Here is a 15,056-nt window from a genome sequence, read left to right as displayed (position 1 = left end):
TGTTAAGGTTATACTCCTCTGGACAAATACCCTCAGAAAATATTTCCTAACACTTAAATTTATAATTGATGTTAACAAAGTCATGTTTCAGAAATTATTTTCTAGCTACTGCCAGGCAGCATGTTATATCACCTTTACTTCAGCTACAACCAACTTTAGAGCACAAGTAAAAAAACTTATCTCCTATTTTTAGTGTCTCATTTTCCAAACTGATTACCTCACCACAACAAGTTATTTTGCTGATAAAGTAGCAAAACTCGTCCACTATTTTTGGTGTCTGATTTCATAATCCATTTCCCTTCACCCTGTCTAAATGCTGTACTGTTAATTTGAGGCTTTTATTAATTAGCATTTATATTTATATAATGGGATTATAATTTTTGTCAATGAGCCTAATAAAGAATACAATGAAGCAAACAGAGAAAATGGTTTGGCACATATGTGGCACGAATCACTACCAAAAACAGTGGTCGAAGGGATGGCAGAGAAAAAGAATCACAATGGCAGGCCTAAATGTGAGTGTAAAAGGTAGATAAATTGCAGCAGTTGTGCTGAAATGAAGAGCGAAGCGAGCAAGTGAGAGGAATGGAGAGCTGCATCAGACCAGCTGTGGGGTGCGTTTATGCTGACACCTTGCTGCTTGCTGGCACAGGCTGGCGATGATGGTGAAATGAGTCTTTGTGGCCCATTTAAACTGCACCATCACTGCTGCTGTTTAACCTGCACCATCACTGCTCACCCTGCTGCTCACTACTATCCTCGTCAGGTGACGATATCGAGCTGTTTGTGTTTCACGTACTTTAACTTGAACCATGAGTGGCTGCTTTGTTTTCACTTCAGTCAGTGTTGTGTTTGACTCTGCTAGCTTCAGAACAGATACTACCAGCGAGCAGGGAGACTGCACAGTAAATGTAATAAGACCTCCAGTGATTAATGAGATATGACGCACCAGCACCGAGCAGCAACAGCACAGCATAAGCGTACCCTTAGTGCTGATGACCAAAACAACAATGTAAATGTGCCTAACTATGGATGAAAGCGATGGCTCTTAGTACAGAGTTTGTTGCAACTGAATCAACAGCTGCCTCTCAATCTATGAATCTCAGACAAAGTTGAATTTAATGATCATTGCTCTGTTCTACAATTTCATTCACAACTTGCAAATGGTGCACTTCATTACATCTACTTCTAAAGCTCCTTCTTCCTTTGTGTGATCAAAAATAAATGCTTTTCTAGACTGACATCTCTGTTAACCTGATGATCAGTACCAGAGCACTCTTTTCCTCTGGTTATAGAAACGTAAATCTTTCGTGTACAGTATAAAGAGTGTGCCAGAATGTTTACCCCACTTTAAAATGGCCACAACTCTATAATTAACATAGACAGAGATACAATATTTGATGCATGCATACATGCAATTGTAAAGTTGGGTAATGTTTAGCTATTTTGGTAGGGAAATTCCTTCCAATACACCAATTCAGAAAGTCTTAATCCAAAGATTTGCTAACGCATTCCGCAATGAGGCGGTAATCCTTCTAATCTAAGTTACATGAAATTGCACCTCCTGGACTTGGGGTTCATATAGCACAATTCTGAAACACATCCAAGTACACAGTACTAGTATCAAATGTTTTGTGGAAGAAGAATCAGCTCACAACTTTGTCATGCACACCACACATTGATCTTTGAGCCATCCCTTAGGTGCTCTGTTATAAGCCTTGGTGTTTTTGTTAAGCCAGTTAATACGCATGTTACGTCGGTTTACAACACCCCTTAGATGAAGTGTTGCTTCATCTGTAGATGTTATTTTCTGCAAGAAATTTTCATTCTTTTCAGTATGGAATAACATGTAAATAGCAAATTCTTGCCACTGTTCATAATCACATGGTTTCAGTTCTTGTAAACTCTGACTCCTGTCAGCTTACAGTAGCAACCATTTGTGAATAATCTTGTGCACTGTAGTCTTTAGTATCTTTAATTGGCTTGGTGCTTGTCTCACTGTCTAGTTGTCTTTGCAGGTATTGAAAGATTGTCTGCTGCTTTTCTTCTTTTCAGGTGTACCTGTATTTAAAATAATAATAATAATAATAATAATATGTCCATGCATGAAGTTACTTGGCATCTGGTGTCACATCTGAACCTTCATTGCAGCATGACTGGAAATTTTGTCAAACCCAGCCACACAACATGCTGATACTGATATTCTAGAGCTTCTATCAATAGTGGAGCTCTCAGTAGCAGATTCGAAGTTGGAATACTTGATCTTAATGAGTTCGTCAACACATTAAAAACAGGACATCATGGATACACAGCATAAGTAAATCATAATAGCTGTTAAACTCAGTAAAGACATTCTGAAACACCCTGTATTTTAATTATTGAGTCAAATCTGGACTCCTCCCACTGTCATGACAGTAGTCATCGCCTTTCTTTTCACACATATCCCCATGACCATGCCAGCTCTTGGTACACAGTTGTCCATTACAATTGCGATAGCAAGTAAGACTGCAAGTAAAAAAAATAAAAAAAAATCTTTCTGCAGTCTGTTACAAGTAGTGATTCTCTAACTCTGTCAAAAGTGTTTCATAAAAAGAACCTCTTCTACTTCCAAGAATTCCCATTTCAGTTAATGGAGCATCTCAGTAATACTTAGTGTTGATTAAACCTACTGGCAATAAATGTAGCAGCACACCTCTGAATTGCCTCAATGTCTTCCTTCAATCTGATCTGGTCGGCCTTCCAAACACTCTGGTATTACTCATGAGTGAGTAGCACAAGTGTTCCATAAATATTCACCTTTATAGGTGACCTACTCTTTCCTCAAATTCTCCCAATAAACTGAGATTGACTGTTTGCTTTCCCTAGAATTGATCGTACATGCTCATTCCATTTCATGTTGCTTTGCAGCATTATGCCTCGATATTTAACCATCACAGCTGTATCCTGCTCCACATCTTTAACACTGTATTCGAATGTTATAGGATTGTTTTTTCTACTCATCTGTATTAATTTACATTTTTGACATTCAGAGCCAACCACTATTCATAATACTGAATAGAAATTCTGTTCAAGTCATCCTGTATCCTCCTTTCACATATAGATGATATTATACCATACTCTACACATCAGCAAACAGTTACAGATTGCTGCTCACACTATCCTTCAAATAATTTATGAATATAGAGATCAACAGCAAACCTATAACACTTTCTTGCAGTAACATGACGGTACCCTTGTCTGTGATGAGCACTACCCATCCTGGACAGCACACACTAAGTTTTATTATTTAAAGGGGCACTGATATCTGAGAACCTATACTGTGTGTTCTGATCTTTGTTAACAGTCTGCTGCTTAATACTGTCAAATGGTTTCCAGAAATCTAGGAACATGGAATCTTCCTATTGTCATCCATGGTTAGCAGGGCATCATGTGAGAAAAAGGTAAACTGAGGTTTGCACATGAAATGATTTCTAAATTTTTTGTTGATTTTCTGGATAGAAGCTTTTATTTCTATGAAAATTTATTATATTAAATTTGAGAATATGCTGAAGAATTCTGCAACACACTAGCATTAACACCCTCGATCAGGTGCATGGCATACTTTGTACATATGTAACGATTTGCTGTCTTTATGTTTCCAATGTAAACATGTATGAGCAAAATCACAGTTTAATCTTAGTTTAACTAAGCAAAGATAAAATAATTTTAAATTATATGAGCCAAATCACTTTTTACTTAAACAATAACAGGGTGTATACATAGACGAGGAAAAATAAAATTCCCGGATTTCCCAGTTAAAAATACGCTTTCTCCTGGATGAAAATACATTTTTTCCTTGTTAAGTAACCCTATAATTTTCCTCAGAACTGTAAAACTTATCAATCCTTTCAATGGTTGTGGTTTTATACACCGGCGTAGAATTTCCCGCCACTTTAGAAGATTAAACTCATGGGGAAAAATACATTTTGGAAAGATGCCTGATGTACAGCAACATGTACACTGCATATTTCGTACCACGAAAGTATAAATTCGAATTCCACCAAACCCCGCATGTTACTTTCCGAAGGATTGAAATTGAGCCGGTCGTATCTCATGTCAAGCAATCTCGCCAGCCGATGACAGCGGATATTCAGAGCATAGGACACGTGATGTAGTCAGCCAACAGTAACACCACTGTTAAGTAGCGCGAACACACAAATAGGGAAAGGCAATGGTTTAAATTAATATACATAGTGTTGCTAAAAGAAAAGAAAAGCTTTCATATACCCTATAATATTGGCCTCTAAGATTAATAAGCTGCAAGAGAAGCTAGGCTTTCACACGTAATGTCGATCTTTTCTGCGCGCGTTACACTTTAAGATACATCACACAAATGTGCTAGTAAATTTTTTAACGACGACATAAGTGTCTGAGCTTCTGGGCTCGAAAATATTCTAAATGGTTGTTCTTAAATATTTGAATTTTGAATGAGAGTCAAATGCTCTGTGATTTAAGAAATTCATCGGACATTCGCGCACAGAGTTCATCTTTTGTAAAAGGAAATTTACTTTACTTGAAAGTAACGCTTTTCAAACAGCCATTCAGAATATTTTCCCACGACCGGTTAGAAATAGATTCGTTTCAGCAGTTGCACCAGATGACAGGCGTCACTGTGCTTGCACAGCTATGATGACGCAGGAAGCCCATACTTTCGTATGTGTAAAACATTAAAAGATCTTACATTATGTCATAAAAGAACCAAGACATTAGAGGATACTCCAAGAGTGTGGGAATTTTGTGAATCCTACTAAAATGCATAATTCAGCTTAAAGTGCACATTCGTATGTCCAGATTCAGATGTAAATTTTCTTGGAGTAGCTACCAGTGCCACATTATCTCATGTTTGGTTCTTTATTATGGCATAATGCCACACGTGCTAGACAATAAAAATGTGAACTTGAAATGTAGCGAACAGTTGAAACCAGGCAAAAGTGTGGAATTAAACACTTCGTTTCAAATAAATTGACTGCCTCAGCAGAAAAGATTAATAAAAGTCAAATTTCTTTAATAAACCGACAAAGATAACTTCATTGTTCTGCAAGGCGATTAACGCTTGACTGTCAGAAAGGTAGAAACAAAATAAAATCTGAAACTAATAACTTATTTTAGCCTTCCGTAATTATGAGTATGTATTTTAATTCACTTGATAGCTCCCGACCACAGAAATCCATTTTGTTTTTATTTGACGTGAGAGTAATAAACGAAGAGGAAACAGCAAAATCACTTAACGTAAACACGGGTCTCGTGGAGGCTACCACCTCCCCACTACAACTTAGACTGCTCTGTGCATCAGGTCCAGATCTATGATATTTCCGAACCGGGCCAATATTAGATAGTGGCGCTCCCCACCCTTCAAGCGTTAGAGGTAGAACGCCAAAAATTTAAAAAATCGGCTTTTCAAAAATACCTTCATTTTGTAGTGCACATCTTTCTGAAGAGTCTGATACATAAAATATATATTATCGAGGCAACATAAGACATGTTATTTGGTCTTAAGTGTGCCAAAGTGCAGTGCCATGCCTCTTCACACAGCATTCTTCCATCGCACTTCTCTGTATTTCGCTCTGTGGAATTCAAATGTGTAATATTTTGTAATGAGTGCTATCAAACTATATTCAGGCCAGTGGAAATTAAAGCGTCCTGTGGTGCCTCTCCTGCTCCCAAATGGCTCTGAGCACTATGGGACTTATGATTTGTGGTCATCAGTCCCCTAGAACTTAGAACTACTGAAACCTAACTAACTTAAGGACATCACACACATCCATGCCCGAGGCAGGATTCGAACCTGCGACTGTAGCGGTCACGCGGTTTCAGACTGAAGCGCCTAGAACCGCACGCCCACACCGGCCGGCGCCTGCTCCCAATTGGCCGGTCTGACATCCTGCCCCGCTTAATAAAAATCTCGCTATTAATAGTGGATGGGATTATTTGTAACTGGGAGAACAAGAACTCTTCAGAAAATTAGCAGTCTTTATTGCCTATTTGCTAATAACTTGCTGTTCTGTGTGACATAATATTATATATTGGATACATAAAACGAGTAAAGACAAGAGACAAGCAAGATAGTACACATTTCTTCAATCCTTAAGTCCTAGCTTTTTTTTCTCTCTAATCTTGCCACAGCTTTATATGGCGTACTTTCCTTTCTGGGAAAGAATCTACTATGCCGTCAAAGTTCGTCAACGTTTTGCTACATGAAAAAACGAAATGTCGTTGTCTAATACCAGAAAAGTTGTTAATATAAATAGTAGTGAATAGTGAATAGTGTTTTATTCATCTCATAACATACAATTTCTAATCATATGATTAGTGTACAGGAGACACGTCAAAAAATGGATAACACAACTTAGGCCTAATTGATACAAAGAATTTTAACATTAATATAAACTTTTATTTGTGAAGGACAGCTACATTTACACACAAGACTATATGTAAATTTATCCTGCTCAAATGTTCAGTTCATCCTTCATGAACTCCTCAACAGTGTAGTAGCAGCGTTTGACAAGTATATCATATAGCTTTGTTTTCAGTGTCTCTAGCTTCATACTCAGAACATTCTTTCCTTTTAGCTTGTTATGGATTTTCATTGCCGTATACTGAGGAGACTGCGCATATAGGTTTAACCGATGAGTGGGAAGCATAAAATTGTCTTTGTTTCTTGTGTTATATGAGTGACTGAAACAGTTTTTCTCGAATAACTCTAAATTGCTATGTAGAAAGATGATAATGTCATAGATGTATAAGGAGGAAACTGTTAATAACTGTTGTTTTTCAAATAGTGGGCGACATGATGTCCTTGGATGGGCAGTACACATGTTCCTTGTTATTCTTTTCTGTAGCTTTAGTATGCGCAATATATTGCTTGAATTTCCCTAAAAAATAATACCGTACCTTACAACTGATTGAAAGTAGCTGTGGTACGCAATTTTCCTTGTATTCATGTCTGTTGCACCAGCTAATATTTGCATAGCAAATGCAAAGCTACATAAGACTGGTGTGGTTTCTCGATCTGATTACGTGTATTTTGTCACTGTCTGTTAGATAAAACGAGATAGGCCTGCCTAATAATGCAGCAGTTGTTACACACACTAAATAAACGAGACTGTTTTGGCACAAATGGTCATTTTTATAACACGACAGAATATAATTCACGAAGTACCAATATCAAAAGCCCATTAGGCCTACTACAAGCAAAAAGTTATTTTAGGAAATAATTTCACATTTCATTCATACTCTCTAGCTTCTGAAGCATGAGACTGAAAAGTAGTAGTACGTAATTTTTAAATAAATTTGGAAGCGTCATATACTTCCGTGATTTGTGACAGTGTCCCTTTTTTCTCCTTCGTCATTCTAACAAACGATCTTGTCATCACTAATTCTGTAACTATTCCTGCCAGTCTCAAAATTTATTCTCTGGTTAACTTCACTAACCCTGCCACAATCACCGGTTAAGTATCCCGCATTTGTTCTCCGGTTAGGCGTTGTTAAGTGCTCGTAAAACGCGTTTTCCGCACTACTCCCAAAATTTCATTTTCTTGGATACATGGAGAAGACAACACGTAATCTTAGTTGCCTGTTATTCCTGTTAGTCATTTATTTCCACTCTGGTAGCCTGAATCTATGGAATTCGCTAGTAATTATAACAACGCTGATGATTTGCAAACCCAGTCAACCACAAAAACAGCAATTGTCATTCACGCTTTTGGCTTTATTTGCTCAGCTCATATAGACCCGTCCCCTTTTGCCTGCAGGAAGGTTTTTTTCTAGGTGCGACGGAAATTCCCCCCCCCCCTCCCCCCCCCCACCTGTACTGCCCCCGATCCCTGGCTGCTTGCTGCTATTGCTTATACAGCTAACTGCCACACTTCTGTAGCCAGAAGCAGGAGAAGGTACTACTCATACACGACTCAACTGCACGTGCGCATAAACTCGCCCGCAACTGCCCAACGAATCTAATGTAAACAGTTGTGAAGTCACGCTCATCGGAGGCAATTTGTAGTTATGAAACATTGCACAGTCTCCCTAATGCCTTGACACATTTTGCTGTTGGCAGACGCTTGTATGACCACTGTGTTTTGTTCCTCTATATGGCACATTTTCTTTGCAACTTAGGATTTATTTTCTTTTTTCTCTCGTTCGTGTTTTATTGCTGGAGTATTATTCTGCAGTAGCGAGATACAGTAATATTCTTTGTTAGAGAATTGGTTCTTAGTAGTCAAAGTTACAAAAGTGTAACCAAAAACCAAAACAATGAAAAATTCCCAGAATTCTAAAAAATTCTCGAGTTTTTCTCGGATCTCCCGGTTGTCCCGGATCGTACACACCCTGAATAAAAAAATAAACTTTCATTATCTCACTGAGATATCATGTACAAGTGATACTCCACAGCAATGACCCACTTGAAGAGTTAAACAGCACAGCTGCATCAGATCCCAGCCAACTGCTTATTCAATTACTAATTATCTCATAGACAATTGCTTTGTTGTTGGAGTGTTGACCCTCCATCTAAGATAACATGCTGCATCCTCAATCCAGTCACAAATTTCTCTTGATGCCCCATATGATTATACTTTTGACAATAAGCATAGGTGTGGTACTCAGTCAAATCTTTTTGGACATCAAGAGGTACTGCATGTACCTGGTGTTTGATCCAAAGCTTTCAGTGCGTTGTGTGAGAAAAATGCGAGTTGGGTTTCACATGATCACTGTTTCCGGAATTCATGCTGTTTGGCATTGGGGGGTCACTCTGTTCAAGGTACCTCATTATGTTTGAGCTCAGAAAATGTTCTAAGATTCTACAACAAATCAATGTTAAGGATACTGAATGGTACTTTTGTGGGTCACTTCTACTACCCTTCTTGTAGACAGATGTGACCTGTGCTTCTTTCCAAAACATGGGCACAATTTTTTTGTTTAAGGGACCTACTATAGATTATAGTTAGGAGATAGGCTAACTCAGCCGCAAATTCACTATAGAATCTGACAGGGATTCCATTGGGCCCTGGAGCTGTGTTCCATTTTAATGATTTCAGCTGTTTCTCAACATCACTGACACTCACACTTATTTCATTCATCTTTTCAGTGGTATGGGGATTAAATTAGGGCAATTCTCCTGGGTTTTCCTTTGCAAAGGAACATTTTAAAGCAGAGTTAAGCATTTCAGCTTTTGCTTTGCTATCCTCAATTCCAGTTCCTTTCTCATTTGCTAGGGATTGGACACTGACTTTGGTGCCACTAACAGCCTTTACATACAACCAGAATTTCTTTTGGTTCTGTGAAAGATCATTTGCATAATTCTGCAACTGTAGTCATAGAAGGCTTCATGCATTGCTATCTTGACAGCCAAACACATTTCATTTAGCATTTCTCTACCTGTAACCCTACACTTTGTTTTATACCTGTTAAGCAGTAATCTCTGTTTCTTTAGAAGTTTCTTAACAGTGACTGTATACAATGGAGGTTCCCTCCCCTTATGAACTGTTCTGCTGGGTACATATCTGTACAGTCCATGGTCAAATATTCTTTTAAACTTGAGCCATAGTTCCTCTATGTGCTCGTGCCCTGTGCTGCAAGTTTCAAGTTCATCTTTGAGATACAACACTACTGATTTTTTAATGTAATTTACTGAACATATATATCTTTCTGCTTGTTTTGGTTGTCACTTCCACTTTGGTAATCACTGTGGCCACAACCACGTCATGGCAGCTGATTTTGGTTTTGATGTGGACATCCTCAAAGAGGTTGTGTCTACTTGTTGCTATTGGATCCAATACATTTCCATAATGAGTGGGGTTCCTAGCTATTTGTTCTATTTAATTTTCAGAGAAGGCATTTAGTAATCTTTCAAATGATGTCTTATCAAGCCCACCACTAACAAAACTGTATTTTTCTAATTAATTGTTGGATGGTTAAAGCCTCCCCCGACCATCACAGTATGATTGGGGAACTTGTGTACAAGTGAACTGAGATTTTCTCTAAAGTATCTGGTTACATCAGGAGTTTGGTGGGCATTAGAAGGATCCAGTTATCATTTTATCCCCACCCTTGATATTGGGCCTTGCTCAAACAATCTCACATGCAGCTTTAATTTCTATCTCGGTAGATTTGAGTTTCTTGTCCATTGCTACAAATATACCACCTCCATTTCCCATTTGCCTGTCCTTTCGATATACACTTAAATTTTCCCCAAAAATCTCACTGCTATCAATTTCAGGTTTCAACCAGCTTTCTGTACCTAGTATTAAGTGAGCTTCACTGCTTTTCATGAGTGCTTCAAACTCTGGCACTTTGTTGCAAATGCTTCAGCACTTTACCATTAGGGTTTTAATACTTTCAACTGTGGGAGGCATTTCTTTTGAGCTGACACTGATACTTCTGGGTTGCCAACAGCTGTCATTATTTGGATTGGATGGAGAACTAATCTAAAAATCCCTTGTGTGCACCTCACCCACAGTCAGCTACCTGGGTAGCAGCCTCAGTTGTGTAGGGGGACACTACAGTTCTAAAACTTATGGTGCAAGTCCAGGAAGTTGCAGCCTAGCTTGTCACAGATCCTTCAAAGTCTCTGGTTCTGTCCTTCCACTAAACTCAGAACCAAAGGGCCATGATCAAATCTGGGGGCAATGCTCTTAATTGTACATGTTACAAGAGGGATAGAATATCTTGCCGTAAGAGGCACATACTTCAAATCTGAAAATTTTTTTGTATGCTGAGCATAAAATAGCATTAAGTCTGGTGGAAAGTGTGTGACTGTGATACTTGTATTGCAATTAGTGGAGACAATTGAACATACATGTTAGTATAAGTCAGATGAAAAGTACAAACTAAGTTCCTTTTTGTGTAGCAAAGATGAAACATCACACCAAACAAGTCTAGTCACTTTAAGGTCTATGTGTGCACAGTCAATATTGATCAGTATGAAGTCCCCACAGAGCCTTCTGCTTGAATGCAGTGCATCAGTGGGCAGGCTTGGCAGTAGTAGCGGCACTCTCCAGTCAGCAGGTGAGTCACAATTAACTGTTCTGTAGCAGACTGCCAAGAAGAGTAAGGCCGGACTATTTCTGTGTGGTTGACTCCGAGGTGGTATACCTATTTACCTACTCCTGCAGGTACTCACTCCATAGAATGGAACTCTAAAGACCCAGCTGCATTGAGACCAAGGGGCGTAATTGGTATCATCCTGTTCGAACACAGGCGTTTCAATGTCAATTGATTTTGAAACTCTTTAGGGAATGTTTCAGCTTGCAAGAGTCACACTTCAGGTGAAGCGATTTGTCCATTATACACTTCTGGATTTTTTAGTACCCATACTGGTTTCAGACAGTGGACAGAAAACACAGGAAGTTTCCCATTTATAAGTATTTTGAATGTTTGTTCACCGTGTTGCAAGACCCTATGTGGTCCAGTATAACATGGTTGCAGGTTGTGTTGTTGTGATGAATTATATGTTCACAATCCACCAATGTTTTATGAACAATTACTTGTTACTTGTTGCTCGATGTGACGCTGTGGAGGAGATGTGCCAACATAGGCAATATCTTGCTTCACTCATCTGACTAGTTCCAGTAACTCAGTGCAGCTGGTGGTGAAACAGGAAGCAATGAAATCGACCAAAAGAATAAGGTACTCACTGTGTAAAATCTTTGCCATGGATGCTTGCAAATCTTCCTTGGAGGTCGAACGTACCCCAGGGAGAAGCCAAGGGAGTGCTGGTCAGTGTGGCACATTAGTGCTGCCTTGCTAGGGAAATGTCAGCATTCGACAAGGATGTTACTCTGCAGACAGTGCTCTGTTATCCAAAAGTGTTGTACACCACACAATTTGCACAGTTTAGAGTACAGATTTGGCTCAAATTGGTGTTCTCAGTCTGTGGTAATTGATGCAGGGCACCTATCCACATCTGTAGGAAATTCAGAGCTGTGCTTTCTGTTGTCATACCCATGAAGGGCACCATCTCTACCCAGTGAGTGATACTGTCTACTGCTAACAGGATGTAATGGTAGCAGTTGGATTCTGGTAGGAATACTGCTAGATCGAGATGTGCGCTTGGTAACTGACCCTTTGGTTTTGTATGTCTATCATGTTTTGGAAATGTATAACATCTGACCTTGCTGCACTGGCATATGACGCACAACTATTTCCACTTCCTGCAGTTTTCCACATTAGGCCACACAAAACGTTCTGTGGTCAGCTTTGTGGTTGGTCTGATGCTGGGGTGTGACATGTTATGCAAATTATCAAAAAACACTTTGCAAAATTTTTGTGTGAACAAGTGAGCAGTAATGTGTAATAATAACAGTTTTTGGAGTGTCTTTGAGTTCCATAGGAATCTGTAGATATGTGTTCTGTTAGTCAATGACACTGAAACTGATGCACTGGCTAATGCGTGTGGGAAATCATGAAAGCTGGGTATGGGGTACCTATCTGGCATTGTATGAGTGTTCAGAGCCTAATCTGCATTATCTGTAGGAATCATCGTTTTTCAACAACTGGTGGATCAGGGTAGCCCAAGTGCTGTTTTCAAGGGTAACAATTCACTGATTGCCGCCTTAAGGGCATATTAACTTTCCTGGTGCCAGCCACCTGACCATGTGGAAGACAGGCTGCAATGTAGTAATGATTTTATGCATGATACTGTCTCTAATGCCTCTCATCGCCAGAAGAAGGTTTGTGAAAGCTTTTCTTCTCCCATGATGGCTACTAGTGACTCCAGCTGATGCATAAAATCCTGAACACAGTGGGTAGCATCCATGTGCACTTGTTACACATCCTTTATTGCCATCATGTCTAACTTCAACAAAATTCTAGTTAGTGTCTTGTCCAAATAAAGAAAATGGTTGTCCTCCTTCGAGGAAGCACAAAAATTGTTCATCAAACATTGTAGCTTTTCCACATCCAGTAAAAGTGCTATGATGTGGTGGTTCAGCACTGGTGACAATCCTGCACAGCATGTCATATTTGTCTTTAACTGTAACAGTTGCTGCTTAGCAGCTTCCAACTTTTTTCTCTTGTTAGTCAGTGTTATGTGTAGAACACCATTTTCTCTAAACAAAGATGTATGCTTCGACTTCAAGTCATCACATTTCATGTTCATATCAGCCAGGTTTGATTCCAAAGAACCATAGCAGCGCATAGTTGTAAGGAAGATTGCAAAATTTGATACACGGAACAGACAATGTGCCTACTAATATCTGAAAGTACTGTGTGGGGGATTTTACTCACCTCCAAGCCTCTCTCTATAAGGAAATACTGATTCATATTTTTGTCAGGAACATATAATCTGCAACTGTATGTGGAGTTCCAAGCTAAACTAGTTCGGCTCCTCAATCGTTTTGAATATAGGTGCTCCTGAAATGTGCCATGACCCGTGGCACATATGGAGGTTGTTTCTAGAGTTTTGGTGGGAGCAAGGTGCAGAAAGTTTGCTAGTACTACTCCTGAAATGTGCATGGAACCATACCCTCTATTGGCTGTAGGTAGAACCATGATGCTTGGCAACTGTGGTCTGATCTGCTGTGACCAGCTGATAACTGGGATTCCCATGAGCAGTCCGTTGTTTACCTGCTGTAACAATGTTGTGTCCCTCTGTATGTGCTCAACTCTCTTCTGCCACATTTCCTTGTCAAGAGACGTTAATGGCTACCCCTGCAGTAAGTTGTCATTGCCTCCATTGTAGTAATGGTGTTGTTGCAAAAACACAAAAATGTGATCAGCCATGAGTAATCTGTCCTCTCACATATCGCCTTCACAAGAAATCGTAAAAACTTGTACGTGTCTGGGCAGTTTACTAAACCATATAGTCCACAGTGGGTTGTTCACCATTAATGTTGGATTAGTTAACTTGTCGAGATGCCTCCAGAACTGGGATGATGTTCTGCCATACAGCTTTTCCCAGAATAAAACACACACTGTTTCTGTTGTTCAGGTGATGAGGACAAAATAGTAAGACAGCCTTTGCTGCATCAAATTTTCCCAAGACTGGAGGTGATTGATTCATGTCACTAATCAGGAATGTGTAGTCATCATCACTGCTTAATAATGTGAAAAACTTCAATGCACCCTTTACGATGTTTTGGCTAGCCAGAATAGTCTCATAACAAACCAAGCCTGTAGATGTTCTGCTAGAAATGGAAGTAATGCTGGTGATGGTCATTGTGATGCTGAGACATAATGGAAAATGGGTTCATATGGTGCTACATTATGTGATCAGAGGGTGCCAGCACACATGATCCCATTGATCATACATGGTGAGGGAGAAAATCCAAAATGGTTCTCGTGTAACCCACCTGAGTGAGTTCCATATTGTGGGTGAAGTGGATTCGACAGTACTGTTCCTGGCACAGAAGGACAGTGTACTAGATGTGAGGCATTGTCATGCTGGTGTGAAATCAAACAAAAACCAGAGTTGGTCACATAAACACTGTCTTGTATTCCGTTAACCTATTCAGTACCATCTGTGAAGTCAATGAGCTTAAGAGTTTGTGCCACACTGTGGTGGTAATGTTGCTCCATGTGATCATCAAGTGCAGGAGGTGAAACAGTCACTTTCAGATATCCCTAGGCACATTGGCTGTCATGTATCGTTCACTACACATTGAGGTCCATTAAGGAGATCATTGGTAAAATGGTTTAAGCAACCTTTGTGGACAACTCTGGTGTGTGTTTGGGATGTAAGAATCAGTGTGTTTGTCATGGGTCACCACCATAGGAAATCAGTGCAATCAGGTACCACTATCCGGAATAACACTTGTGGATGAGAAAATGAAATTGTGATACTTTATTACAATTAGCACAGACAATCATATAAGCATTTTAGCATAAGGCAGATATAAACAGCACACTATGGTAAATCACTCTTTTATAGCAAAGATAAAATAGCACATGAAAGAAAACTAGTCACCATAAGGTTGATGTATGCATAATTGATACTGATCATCAGCAAAAAGTCTCCACCAAGTCCATGTGTAATCATTATAAGTAGATTCAATCATTTTATTACACAAATAAATTTACATCAA

General features: G+C 39.2%; 1 protein-coding gene across 1 annotated transcript in view; it reads right to left on the bottom strand.

Annotated features, from left to right (window-relative positions):
- LOC126428431 (uncharacterized) overlaps positions 1–15,056 on the bottom strand; it is a 69,881-nt gene that overhangs the window by 16,054 nt on the left and 38,771 nt on the right. The window lies entirely within an intron of this gene.

The sequence above is a fragment of the Schistocerca serialis genome, chromosome 12 (assembly GCF_023864345.2).
Source record: "Schistocerca serialis cubense isolate TAMUIC-IGC-003099 chromosome 12, iqSchSeri2.2, whole genome shotgun sequence".
NCBI lineage: Eukaryota > Metazoa > Arthropoda > Insecta > Orthoptera > Acrididae > Schistocerca > Schistocerca serialis.
This window is presented reverse-complemented; position numbering and strand designations above follow the sequence as displayed.